Below are 14,359 nucleotides of genomic sequence, written 5' to 3'. Positions count from 1 at the left end.
AATCTTGTTTATTACTCTGTATGCCTACCCAACCTCACCCTCCACGCTATTATTTTTAAGCCAATCCCAGCTACATCACTTCATCTATAAATTAGTGTTTATCTCTAAAATATAATAATGTTTTAATTTTAACATAATTTCAGTATCATTATCACAACTATAAAGAAATAAGTAATTCTTTAGCTTCAATGTCCAGTCTGTTCAAACGTCCTAAGTCATCTCATAAATTGTTTTGTTTTGTTTTGTTTTGGATACTACTTTATTCATACATGTAGACTGCACTTAAAGACTTAATTTCCATCCCATAGCAAACACGAACCAAAACTAAAAACTGCAGAAATCAAAGTCAGTTCTACAACCTGTAAAAATACGGGCCTTTATTTAATCGAGCTTAATGAGCAGCTCCCGTGAGAGGATACTCTAACTACTTGAGAATTTTTACTTTTAGATCTTGTGTTTCCCTAGTGTAGCGATTTTTAAAATATTTATTAAATGCTTACTATGTGTTAGGTATTCAAGATGTGGGGCACAGTTTGTTTTTAATAGTTGGCTTGGTTGAGCTCAGATCCAAAGATTATAGACTGCATTTTGCTGATAAATATTCCTAGTCTTCTTTTAATTCATAGATAACCCCTCCTGAGGTTCTTACTCTTGTAATTTATCTGTTGAAGATCTTCTGGCCTAAAGACTGTCCCACATTCCAATTGGTGGATTTTTACCTCCATGGTGTTGTTTTGACATGTTCCTCTATCCCCCGTATTTTCTATAAACTCATAGTTCGATCTCGAGCCTGGCATAGATTCAGGTTCTATTTTTGATGGTGCTGTATACTTCCTATGGCATCAGTAGGCAAATGATGCCTGGAAGTCTTTCTTTTTTGTAACACTGATTGATCAGTGGGTTTGAATGTCATCAGCCTGGTCTGTCCATTATAAAGTTTCCCATCGGCTTCACCTAATGTTTCAGCAGCCATTTAATAACCATGTGATCTAAATTCATTATTTCACTAGGGACTGCAAAATGCTAATGTTCCAATTCTATAATTCCTTCTGCATTTATTAGATAGAATTCTACAAAAAAGAACTTATCCTCATCTTCAATTTGCATTCCCTAAGGTAATAAAAAAGGAGAAAATGAATGCCTGATTCTTTCCCTTTCTTGGCCAGTGTTCAGAATGAGTTGGTTCCCTAACCTCCTCCAGTGAAAACCACTGAATTTTTAACTCACGGATTTTACACACTGGAACATATTTGATATATGTGGATCCACTATAGTTATTCTTTTCAATGCTCAAATTATTCCATATTTGGGCACTAGAGGCCCTTCAACTTGGTTCCTGAGTCCTTTCGGCCTTTGATAGCTCCTTTGCTTTCTGATACAAGATATGCCAACTCATTTGGTACATTTCCTGTCCCAGACCTGGAATCAGCCATTTTTTTCTGAGCCTTCTTAGTCCATTTTGGTGGGAAACCGTATTTAGAAGCCACAATCTGGATGCTACAGGTGCTTATTGCTACTAAGTTGGTTATTATTTCTAGGCTTTTCAGTGGACAGAGTTAGGAAACACTTTTTCATTTGTTAAAGAAAAATTTTTCAGGAGTTCATACTGATATTTTCAATTCAAATTTAGGATTCCAGGATTTTTACTTAACATCTTCGACTACAAAATTGCTGTCTCTTCTCTATCATACTAAAAATATTGGTTTCTGATGATTTTAACATAATTACTTTATATATATATACACATATTATTACTGATGCATGCACCCCAATGTTCATAGAAGCACTACATACAAAAGCCAAGACATGGAAACAACCTAAATGTCCATCAACAGATGACTGGATAAAGAAGTAGTGGTATATTTATACAATGGAACACTACTCAGACATAAAAAAGAATAAAATAATGTCATTTGCAGCAACATGGATAGACCTGGAGGTCATCATTCTAAGTGAAGTGAGCCAGAAAAAGGAAGAAAAATACCATGTGATATCACTCATACGTTGAATCTAAAAGACAAAAAAAAGGAAAAGAAAAAAGAAGACACTAATGAACTCATCCACAAAACAGAAACAGACTCACAGACATAGTAAATAATCAAATGGTTACTTAGGGAAAAGGTGGTAGGAAGGGTAAATTGGGAGTTTGAGATTTGCAAATGTTAACTACTATAGATAAAAACTGACAAAAAACAAATTTCTTCTGTATAGCACAGAGAACTGTATTTAATATCTTATAGTAACCTTTAATGAAAAAGAATATGAAAATGAATATACGTATGTATATGTATGACTGAAACATGCTGTACACCAGAAATTGACACATTATAACTGACTATACTTCAATTAAGAAAAAAAGTCAAAAAATATTATTACTAACAATATTACTGAAAACAGCTTAAGATTTCTTTGGAATTTGTTTTGACCTTAAGATACATTCCACTGGAGATGTATTATCAAATTACTGCATTTTAAAGTTATGTGAAATAATTCTATGTGTGATTAAGCTACCAACTTGATATATAAATTTGTTTCATTTTAATCTTGGTTTGGGGGGATTATTTTTTCTATTTTAATTAATTTTTTTTTATACTTAAGAAGAACATCCATAGTGTTCCAAAGCCAGATCTACAAAACACATTCAGAAAGGTCTAGCTTCTATCCCTCATCCATCCACCCATTTCCTCCCTCCCTGTACAGGTAATCAGCAAATGTTATTTGTTTACTCTTGCATTTCCCTTATTTACAAGCAAATACATATGTATTTCTCAGATAAAGGGTAACATGCTATCTATTATTTCTGCACCCTGCTCTTTTTCACTTAACAATATATCCTGGAGATCATCCCACAGCTATGCAGAGAGATCACCCTCCTTCCTTTTTTATAGCTCTAAGGAAACTCACTGTATGAATGTCCCATAGCTTACTCAACCCACTCCCTATCGATAGACACTTGGGCTGTGTCCAGTCTTCTGCTATCACAAACAATGCCACCACAGAAAGTCTCCTGCATATGTCTTTTCTTATTTTTGCCTATGTATTTTGGGGATGGATCTTATAAATAGGATTGTGTGGTCAAAAGAAAATGCACAGCTAATTTTGCTAAATATTGTCAAATTCCCCTCTTTAGAAGTGGCAGTATATTATATTCCCACCATGAGTGATAAGTTTTACATGCTGACTTTAATTTTTTAAAAAAATCTCTGAGATCTCAGGGGCCTTAATTAAAAATCCCTGAAAAAGATTTTAATGAAAGCCATCTAATTCAATTCTCCACGTTCTGGACAAAGGAAATTTCTTTTGAGAAAGGGCAGTGATGGGCTCAAGGAACTGCCTTTATCCCTTGCCTTTTCTGACTTCAATACACACTTTACACATAATTCTTTCTCTGTCAGAGAAATTAGGCACAGTTTTAAATATTTAGATTGAAAATACCATAGGTTAGTTTAGGTCTGTGTGCTAACAAGTGGTTCCCTGAATTGAAATGTCAAAGTTCACGGTGGGGCCGGGGCTGGGATGGTACTTGTCAGTGCTCTCTCCTCTCCTAGTCTCCTTTCCTCCTTTTAAGAAATCACAGATTTGATGTGGATTGTGATGGTACCAAAGCCGGGTACTGGCTCCTATCTGCACACACACCACTGAAGAGCATCTCCCCTGAGCGTCCCTTTCCCCACAGTATCCTCCCAGTGTCTGAGATTAAGCTCTTTCACATGTATAATCTCATTTACTTCTCACAATAACAGTATGACATGGATGCCCTATCAGCCCCATTTTACAACTGAAGAAATGAAAGAGCAGAGAAGTTAAGTAACTTGTCCAGAGTCACACAGCTAGCAAGCAAGTAGGGATCCAAGATGCACACCCAGCTATTCCAACTGCAATCCCCACCTTCAACTGTTGTGCCGCGGTGCTTCCATGTTTCAGACCCTCATCACCTCTCATCCGACTAGTGCTGGAGCTGACATCCGCACCCCCAGGGGCACTCCTACACATATGCAAACACACGCACACAACTCTGCCAATTATCCTCTCTTCTCCAATACCCATGTAATCTTTCCAGAATACCCATCTCAGGACATCAGACTGCTGCTTACAAGTGGCTACTCAAAAGATACCAGCCAAATTCCTCACCTTGAGAAACATGGTTCTGCATCACCAGCATCTTGCCTTTTTAACATCCTCAGCTCTCACCATTCCCAGCCACCTCATCCCATATCCATGCTCCTTAACTATAGAAACACACTCCGACCTCCAATCAACTGGAATTACTCTGAGGCTCCCAGTTCGCCGCGGTCTTTCTCACTTCTGCAAATGCATCTCTTCTCCTCCCTCCATCGAGACCCTCCCCTCCCCCAACCACATGCAAGCCCCCAGGCACAGATTCAGAATCAGCTTAGAATGACCTCCTCAGACAGCTGGATTGGCCCTTCATGGAGCCTCCTGCCCCATCCTCCATCACGTGTACATCACCTGATATCACATGGGCCTCACATTCACACCTTCTGCCCCTCAACCATATTCTCCACCTGCACTCATGGCTAAACATTTTATTAGGTTTTCTTTTTGTTTATCCTTCCATTACTTTAATGAAACAAAGGGAAATGTGAATACATATTCAAGTCTATATATCTTATGTATAATACACACATATATTTTACATATACATGCCATATAATGTACATACATATATTCCTATTCTTCCCTTTTCTTGCACAAAAGCTAGGCAACTACACACACTTTCTGCACTCTGCTTTTTTTCCCTTGCTATATCCTTGGGATTTCTCCATTACAGCACACAGAGATGGTCTCATAGTGTGGGAGGATATAGCCACATTTATTTACCAATCCCTGGTTGCTGGACACAAGGTTGTTCCAGTCTTTTGGACCTTCAAGGGACTGAGTGAGACCTAGCCCTGCTGCTCTTCGTCCAACATCAAGATCCCACCAAATGCACAGGTCAGATCTCTGCCAAAGAGAATTTGACAGGACTGGCCACTGCCAAAGCCAGGACACAAGAAGAACACCAAGTCATGGATGCCAGGTCCCGGGGGAGCAGCCCAGGTTTTATGCCTGCTTTTACCCCCTAGAATCACACAGGAGCAGACGCTGAGGTCCTCCAACATCCTGCACTTTCACTGCAGTTTCCTGAATCACAAAACTCAGCCCCTGCAGCCCATGTAGTTCATATCTTAGGTGGGCTCGGAGAGGAAACGAATGCCACCTTGTATCTGTGACTAACCTGGTCATGTCGTCTAGTCATTCAACAAATATACAGTGAGCTGCTTCTAGGTGCCACGTGTTGTTCTTAGGTGCCGGGGGGGGGGGAGTGGAGGGAAATCACTGAATAGAACTCCCCGGCACAGGCTGGGTGGGAGGTGATATAATAGACAACAAAAACATAATAAGTAAAATAAGTAAGCTGTATAATCTGTTAGATGATAACAAGTGCTATGAAAAAAAGAACGAAATAAGGGGGTTTGGACTGGAAGATACAGGATTCAATTTAAATAGGGTGGTCGGAGTAGAGCTCAGCGGGAAATCACAGCAGATAACTTATTTTCTGGGCAACTCCTTTTTGCAGCTGCCACAGGTCAACTCTCACAACCATTTCCACAATTAAATTGTCATCATCGCCATGTCAAGGTAATAAAGAAATATCCTACTGTGGCAGTTGTCTTGAGTTGTACTGTTTTAGAAATTGCTTAAAATAAGTAGTGTTCACTTTGGGCTTAAAAACCTTTTCTGTGATCTATAAATTTCTGTTGTTAAAAGCTCTGAGGCAACGGGGCTTAAGGAAGGGATGTTCCAAGTAGTCATGTCCACCTTTTCTCCTATTTGACCCAAATCTCACAGACGAAATTCAGCCTGGAAATTGCCTGTACTTTTAAAGGCACAATCAGGTTCCCAGCTGGAGATGATGGAGTGAAACAAAAAGTCAGGTTACATGATGACACACGTGTATTCAGCACCTCATTCCTATATTCCAGTCCATGTGTCATGTCACTGATTGTTACAACCAACCCCACATCCTGTAAGAAGCCCATACTTCTGCTCACCCAGTGGCTTGATGGTGGAGCTCAGACCAAAGCTTCCATCCACACTTACACACCTCTCCAAACACAAAAGCAGAGTATTTGTGTCCCTCCAGCCCTTTCAGACAGGCAGCCCAAACAAAATGTAAGTTGGAGAAAACCAAGCTTGGGTCTCATATCAATTCTCAGCCGTGGGACCCTCCTGAGTAGTTTTCCTCATCACAAAGTCAGTGAGATCAAAAGTCAGGTTGCACTTAAGTTGTTCCTTCTCTCATGTATTCAACAAACTCTGTGCCAGGGACCCTGCCGGATGCAGAGGACACCAAGATGAACAACAGGGGCCCTGGCTGCAAGGACTCGGCAGGGTCCTCGGGGGAGATCAACAAGAGGTAAGTGTGGGGTAAACGCTACAGTGGAGGCCACCAACCCCCACTTGCTGCCTGGGGCCAGGGAGAGCTCCCTAGAAGATGTGAGTCCTAAGCAGAATCCAGGAATCAAAAGGAATGTCTGAGTTGAGGAGAGAGAAGGTGCTACAGGTAGAGGGGGCAGGAGGGCAGCCAAGACGGCAAGTCCAGGGCGGTACAGCTACTCGCGGGCAGATCCAGAAGGGGCTTCGACGCATCGGAATCTCAACCTACAGGCAACGAGAAGCTTCCGGAGGGCTGTAAGCCAACAGGTGACAAGGTTAAGGCTGTGGCGCTGGTCTGGAGAAAAGATCTGAGGACAGACCCAGCTGGAGGCAAGGGAGGGAGAAGCTGGGAGGCCTGAGGCAGTGGCTGTGGGCCCGGAAAGTAGGAAGGGGCAGCAGAAGGAAGGAGGCAGCGCAGGCTGGACCAGGTCAGAGGGCCTGGCGCCGAGCCTGGGCTCTCCAACCATTGGCTAGGGGGCCCTGAACTACTAGTACTTACTTAATCCCTACCTACTTCACACGGTTGTTGGCGGATTAAATGGGATAATCTAGGAGTACAAACCCTAGTGCCTTGTGAACCATACAGCATGGCAGGGATACAGAGCTGCCACTCCCCCCTGCACTGTGGCATCTGTGGACCCCTCATTGCTAGGAGACTTAAAATGACCCTCATGGGCACGTACACTTTCTCTGCTCACTTAGATTCTCTGATAGCTGAGTGGCGTTTGGTAAATCTGGTCTTCCTTCTGGATCTGACTTCCTTTTCTACAAAACAAGAAAATTGAATTAGATGATCTCCAGGGTCCCTTTCAGCTTGAAGCTTTGTTTTCTTGTTCATCTTGTGCCTCAATTTCCAGGGTAAAAATTATTTGCCAAAAGAAAAATTATTGAAGGAAGAGTCTTCCATAGAAGGAAAAAAAAAAAAACACTAAGCTAATGAGTGACTAGCACCAAAAAGGAAGATGAAGAAGTGTTTGTTCTTTAAAAGCCTTGAAGACTCATATTAATAAATTCCATTCAAAGACACAGTAATAAAAATGCAGAGGTGTTTTCACCGGAACAATGATTCTAATGCATAACATCTGTGCTTTCAAAAGATTAAATTATCATTGGTCTAGATATTTAGCCAAGAAAACTAAAAGATATGTCCACATTAAAACTTGCAAAGGAATGTTCATGCAGCTTTATTTGTAATAGCCAAAAAAATTGGAAGCAACCTAAATGTCCATCAACAGGTGAATAGATGAACAATTTATGATATATTCATAAAATGGAATACCACTCACCAATAAAAGGGACCGTACTTTCAAAATATGCAGAAGACTAGATGAATATTAAAATCATATGCTGAAAGAAAACCGACAGGATGGGAGAAAATACTTGCAAATTGTATGTCTGACAAGGGTCTAGTATTCAGAATTTGTAAAGAACTTTTACAATTTCACATCGAAAAGATAAACAACTCAAAAATTAGGTAAAGGACTTGATAGACATTTCTCTAAAGAAGATGTAAACACAACAAACACATGAAAAGATGCTCAAGTCATTAGTCATTAGGGAAATGCAAATCAAAACCACCATGAGATACCATGTCACATTCACTAGGATAGCCAAAATTTTTTAAAAAGGAAAACAAGTGTTGGCAAGGTTGTGGAGAAACTGGAACTCATTCATCGCTGGCGGGAATGTGAAATGGTGCAGCCACTTGGGAAAACAGCGTGGAAATCTCGTCAAGAAATTAAACACAGAGTTACCATATGACTCAGCAATTCCACTTCAAGATACATAACCAAAAGAATCAGAAACAGACGTTCAAACAAAAACCTGCACACAAGTTTCATAGTGGCGTTATTCACAACAGCCAAAATACTGAAACAACCCAAATCCATCAACTGACTGGATGGAAAAACAAAATACTGTCTATCCACACAATGGAATATTATTTGGCAATAAAAAGGAATGAAGTACTGATACACATTACAACATAGATGAACTACATATTATATGATTCCATTGATATGAACTGTCCAGAACAGGTAAGTCCATAGAGACAGAAAAAGCAGACTGCTGGTTGCCAGAGGCCTGGGAGAGGAGAAAATGGTGAATAACTGCTCACTGGGGACAGGGTTTCCCTTCGGGGTGATGCAAATGTTCTGGAACTAGACAGCAGTAGCGGTTAAACAACATTGTGAATGTACTCAATACCACTAAATCACACTTTAAAATAGTTAAGATGGTTAATGTTACATGTATTTTATCACAGTTTTTTAAAGTAGTATTTCCAAAAACTCATGCTGAGTGAGTCAGGCAACAAAAGGAGTATGTACTATTTCATTTGTAAAATTCTAAAAAATGCAACCTCATCTATAATGATGAAAACAGAGCACTAGTAGCCTGAGGGGGAGGGGGTTAAGGGAAAGAGAGAAGGAAAAATAATTAAAAGTATGAAGAAACTCTTGGGGTGCTAAAGACATTTACTATCTTGATTGTTTGATGTATACGTTAAACATGTGCTGCTGCGGACATACTTCAATTACACTGCTGTAAAATTGAAAAAAGACCAAAAAATGTTTTAAAAATTACCACTGGACCTCTAAATTCTTAGGCTTATTAAATTTCTATTTGAAATAAACCGAGGAACTCACAGTTTAAAGGGTCTTTACTGTAAACCCTTTAGAAGGTCAAAAGCAAACCAGCCTGCCCTGATTTATTGATCCTATTAAGTCTGCTTTTTACATTCAATGGTTTCTTAAAGCAAAAGAACAGACTGTAACAATGTCTGCTAAAACCGCTCAAGAGTATGTCTGGTGGAGACTAAGCGAACTTGATGTGGCCACATTTCAAGTCAGAAATTCTTTCTGCTATTTATAGGAGCCTACGACACTTTTTAATCATTGCTGAATCCTGATTTTTTGAATTGGTTCAAAACTGGTCTGGTAGAATTTGGCAGGGGCTCACTTTGCAAATCAGTATCTGTTATTATTTTAGCACATGCTGAGAGGATTATAAGTGTTTATATACTCTCTGTAAGCATCAAATTCAGATCTAGCCTAACATGCACAGCAAGTAGAATAAGACAGTGAATCAAATGCCAGAGTCAGATTTGCTCAAGGAATTTAGACTGGGATATGGACTTCACCTTAAACCAAAAGGAATACTTAAAGCTACAAGAAACAGAAGGAATAAAAAAGTGTTTTTAATTGGATTGCTTAGTTTGTCTCAAATTAAATTTGACTGACTTTCAAATTTCAGCAATTTTTAAAATATTTTCTCTGTACTTGACGGGTTTTCTATAAATTATTTTGAGGATGTAGATATTCACATAGAGATGATATGACCACCTGAATTTACATAACATTCTCTCATCCCGGCCCCACGTGCCAGTTCTTTCATAGACACTATTTTTCTTAGCTTTTGCTGAGTCCTTTTAAGTTTGCGACTTGATTTCCTCATCTATACAATGAAGAGAATAACTTCACAGGACTACTGTTGAATTAAATGATTGAATGGATTGAACATACATAAAGTGCTTACATAGTAGCTGACACACGGGAAGCACTCAATGTTAGTTGTTCACTTCATTATTACTATTCTGTTTTACAGATGAGAATACTGAGGCTCAGGGTTAGTAGTGGCAAAGCTGAGTCTAGAACATAGGGCATGCCTGTTCCTGATTCTTTTCGCTAGCCCCCACACCACTTTCCCCACTCATACATATTTTGCGCATGAAAATAAGAGTACCAATCTGGAAGAGGCAAAAATAGCTGTGTAACTTAAATCTAAAAAGCATGAACAAACCAGTAGTCACAGACCAGCTCCAGGGCAAGTCATCGGTAATTTTTAAAGTTGGCTTCATACAGTGATTTTGAAAAGGGAGATAAAAGGTTTCTTCAAAGCGTCAACAGAGCTTTGAGGATACCCCCAAAATTGTGCGAGCTAGCAGAAATTACATTACCATCCATTCACTGCCATCAACATTAAAAGCGATTTATATTCAATTTGTATGGACATTAAAAAGTACTGCAGCCTGGGAAAGAATATTTGCTGGGGGAGGGGGAGCTAAATGGGAAGGAAGTGGCAGGCCCACCAGTCACGTTTCTATCAAGAAAAATCCGGAGGCTCCAGATAATATCTAAGGGCTGGTACAATGCAAACATATTTGCAAGGCTGTCTGATATAACCAATCTATCCAAACTAATTTATTCTAAAGCGATATTTAGTTATCATTCCAGTTCCATATATTTCACTGAAGGGCTTTTTAAAAAATAAGGTCAAACTAAAAGATAAAACCACTAGACATAAGTTTGTTGGGAAACAGGATATTCAGAGAGTCTCATGGTATCACTGCACAGACAACTTACTCACCACAAAAAGAAAAATGTCTCATTATGATGGAGATCTGGCGGTAGCCAGGTCAACCAAGAGAATCAAACTTAGTGGAACATACATCAACCTGTTGCATATCCTTGCCAGAATGCTTAACCTGGATCTGGTCATGAGGAAACAACAGACATATCCAGATGATGGCTCATTCTACAAGACAACTAGCCGCAATCTTCAGTCATGAAGAACAGCAAAGGGCATATACACTTGCTAACTTGAAAGAGACATCATAAACAAATGTACTGTGAACCTGAACGAGGGGGGTTTAAAAATCGCTATATGAGACATTTTTCTGACAACTGGAAAAAGTTTATTTCCGACAACTGGAAAAAGTGTTTATTAGAAAAAATTATTTAAGTAAGGCTAATTTTCTTAGATATGACAACAGAATTATGGTTATGAAGTTTACTTTCCAATAGTTCAGGACAGAAAATGTGACACTCAGCTTCCATTTAAAAGGATGGAAAAGAGCATGAGATGCCCTGGAGAGACCCAGTCTACTGCCACGAGCCAAAAAAGCCTTTGGGGGCAGAGTAGGAGGAAGTAACATATCCAAAGATGCCCTCAAAATCTGCTTGGGGGATTTGAGCAGACTAGAGCCAGAAAAAAGTGGTTAGTTTATGAATGTTCCCCATTTCTTTCTCCCCCACTACCAAGCAGACAAAAGGGCAGCTAGCAGAAAATGCAACAGATGGAAAGCTGAGGATTCCTATCCCAGCCAGACCACTACCTAGCTGTGTAACCCGAACAATTCACTTGATTTCTCTGATCCTTACTTGCCTTACCTAGAAAAACAGGAGGGCTGGGCGAAAGCAGCTCTCAGATGCCTTCCAAGTCTAAAATCTAAGACGGTAATGGCCCAGTCAGTCTCACAATGCAATACCAACATGAATGGTCTAGTCCTATTTTCATTTTTAAAAATGGGAATAGTTTTTTTCCCTCTGGTTATAAAACTAACACATGCTCATTGAGAAAAAAAAAGGAAAAGGAAAGGCATAGAAAAGCATAGAAAAGGAAAAAAAAGACAAACCACTATAAATGCACCACCTACAGTTAGAACAACTGTTAACATCTTTATATTTGTTCTTTAGATGATTTTCAGGCTTGCAGGTACCCACACACACTCATACACATTTTTTTTTTAAAAAATGAGATCCCTCTATACACTGTAATTTTCTTAGTTAACAATATTGTATGGTTTATATCCCATATTAATAAATATAAAACATGGCATCATTCTAATGGCTGAGTGGCACATATTATACATGCACATGATTTATTTTCTCAATGAGAAACACAGAGGTGGTTTCTAATTTTTTGTTCTTCTAGACAATGCTGCAGTAGATATCCTTATGTTCATTCTCATTATGTAAATAACTTAAAGTCTGTAAATCAAGATTTAATCACACAAGCCTTATGCCTTTTCTGCAGAAAGTTTAAAAATACCTTTTCAAGTGTTAAATAAAGGCGCTCCGTAACTCCAGGCTATCAGTGACCCCGCGAGCCCCGGAGGACGCAGGGCCCCAAGGAGACGCTGTCTTTAGAAGGCTCTGGAAACAACATTTGGTTTCTTTGATTCAAGGAGGCCCCACGGAAACCTGAGGCCCAGCTTTTGGAGAACCGTGATCTCTTCTCAAAATGTTTTTTTCCGCCAAGCGTTCTGGGCGACTAGCTGCAGCCCACGCTGTGGCCGCCTGAACACGCGGCACCGCTCACCGAGTCCGCGTCCAGCAGCCGGCTCGCGCCTGGAAGCGTCTGTCGGGCCCATGCTTACGTTTTCTCCCTCTAAAAACAATAATGTCACCAAACACACTCCCACCTGCCTGTATTTAATACAACCTAATTCACACACATGAAAATGATTGGATCTGTCTCCTGACTTAAGAACAGTACTCGTTTTGCAAACATTCACTTCAACATTTCAAAATAATTAACGTTCCAAAATAATTGTTTTTATTTTTAAAAGTTCTTTTTTTCCTAAATTCTTTTTTTGGGGGGGTGGAGATAATTAGGTTTGTTTGTTTATTTACTGATGGAGGTTCTGGAGATTGAACCCAGGACCTCGTGCATGCTAGGCAGGCACTCTGCCACTGAGCTATACCCTCCTCCCCTCTTATTTTTAAAAGTTTGTGGCCATAAGAAGACAGTATGAAACACCCTCCTTTTCACTGACATTACGGTCTACTTTTCTGTCTTAAAATTATGAAACTGATCCAAATATACTTTGCAGGTGTTGGAGAAAGCAATTAATTCTCTTTTTGTGGTTACTGCAGTTTCCGTGAGTGATCTCACACACAGGTACCTGTGCCGTGACTGAAATGTACCTGATAAGGGATACATTCCCCAGCAGATGTCCAAGAGGAGAGGGGAGACATTCTACAGTGATGATCACTCAGCAATATTTCAGGGGATCCACGTAATTTTATTTTTGGAGGGAACTGACATTGATCATTTCCAATCCCTGGAGAAGCTGGAATTAGGAAGGTTAATTGTCTTGTCCAGGTCACCCATTCCCAATCTGGAGTTTCCTTTTTCTCTCTGACCCTCTTTGTCAGAAACCCAATAATTAGTTTAGAGCAAAGATTCTCATTTTACAGTTGACAACCCTGGGAACATCCTAACTATCTATGGTTCTATTCAATAATGAACTCAAAATAAAGCAAAAGAAGAAATTAGTGAAATTAATGTGTTTGAAATATATATCACCTTGTCTACTCCATCAGCATCATGATGCTAGAGGTCAGGTTTAAGGATAGGTCTAATAAGAACCAGAAATATACCTGGAAGACAATCTATAGGCAAGCTGCAAAACTGAAAAGTATTTAAGATGTTCAGACAGCCATGAATGGAGGTTTCCAGGTTGGGGCCTGAGTGGAAGTGGCAACTGGGAACTGATGGGTCATTACCATGATCGAGAGAAAGCAGGTGCAAAGAAAGGGCAGCAGCAAATGGCCCTGGTGCATCCTTAAAGAAAATACCCACATTAAAGAAGGGAAAAGTGGTGTGAAAACTATCTTCATGGAGTGAAAATCACTCCCCAAATGCAGGCATGACCCTTTTGTTTCTGAACACATGGAAAGGTTTATTTGGCAAACTGAGCTACAAGTTATTAACACGTCCTCATACAACTTGCTTAACAGCTCCCTTTTTGCTCATAAAATACATTCACATCAATATGTACCCTCCCCCTGATGGAGCTGCTGTCAGCGAGCTGGAAAAGTTGCCTTGTAAACTATCAAGGGACTTATTCATCTTACAAAACCCAGGAGGAATTGTAGGAAAGGGGAGGATCAATTAACTTGGCTGTAACTTCTGCCGCTGTAAAGACTTACCATATTAGATGGATATATGCATTAAATCCAAAATACCCCCAAAATTGCTGTCTTGTAAATGTCGAAAACTGAAACCTTAGTTGGATGGAATTTAAACAGTGACCACCCATTGAGCCAGGCGCAGTATCAGCCCACCGCCAACAGCCCCTTGGTGGTGTTGGAAACCAAATTCACATTCCTGATTCAAAAATGTGTCTTCTTAA

General features: G+C 39.8%; 1 protein-coding gene across 1 annotated transcript in view; it reads right to left on the bottom strand.

Moving 5' to 3' along the window:
* The window catches only part of RBM20 (RNA binding motif protein 20), a 177,244-nt gene that overhangs the window by 157,333 nt on the left and 5,552 nt on the right, over positions 1-14,359 (bottom strand). The window lies entirely within an intron of this gene.

The sequence above is a fragment of the Vicugna pacos genome, chromosome 11 (genome assembly GCF_048564905.1).
Source record: "Vicugna pacos chromosome 11, VicPac4, whole genome shotgun sequence".
Lineage (NCBI taxonomy): Eukaryota > Metazoa > Chordata > Mammalia > Artiodactyla > Camelidae > Vicugna > Vicugna pacos.
The sequence above is the reverse complement of the archived record's forward strand: the minus strand, read 5'-3'. Positions and strand labels throughout refer to the sequence as shown.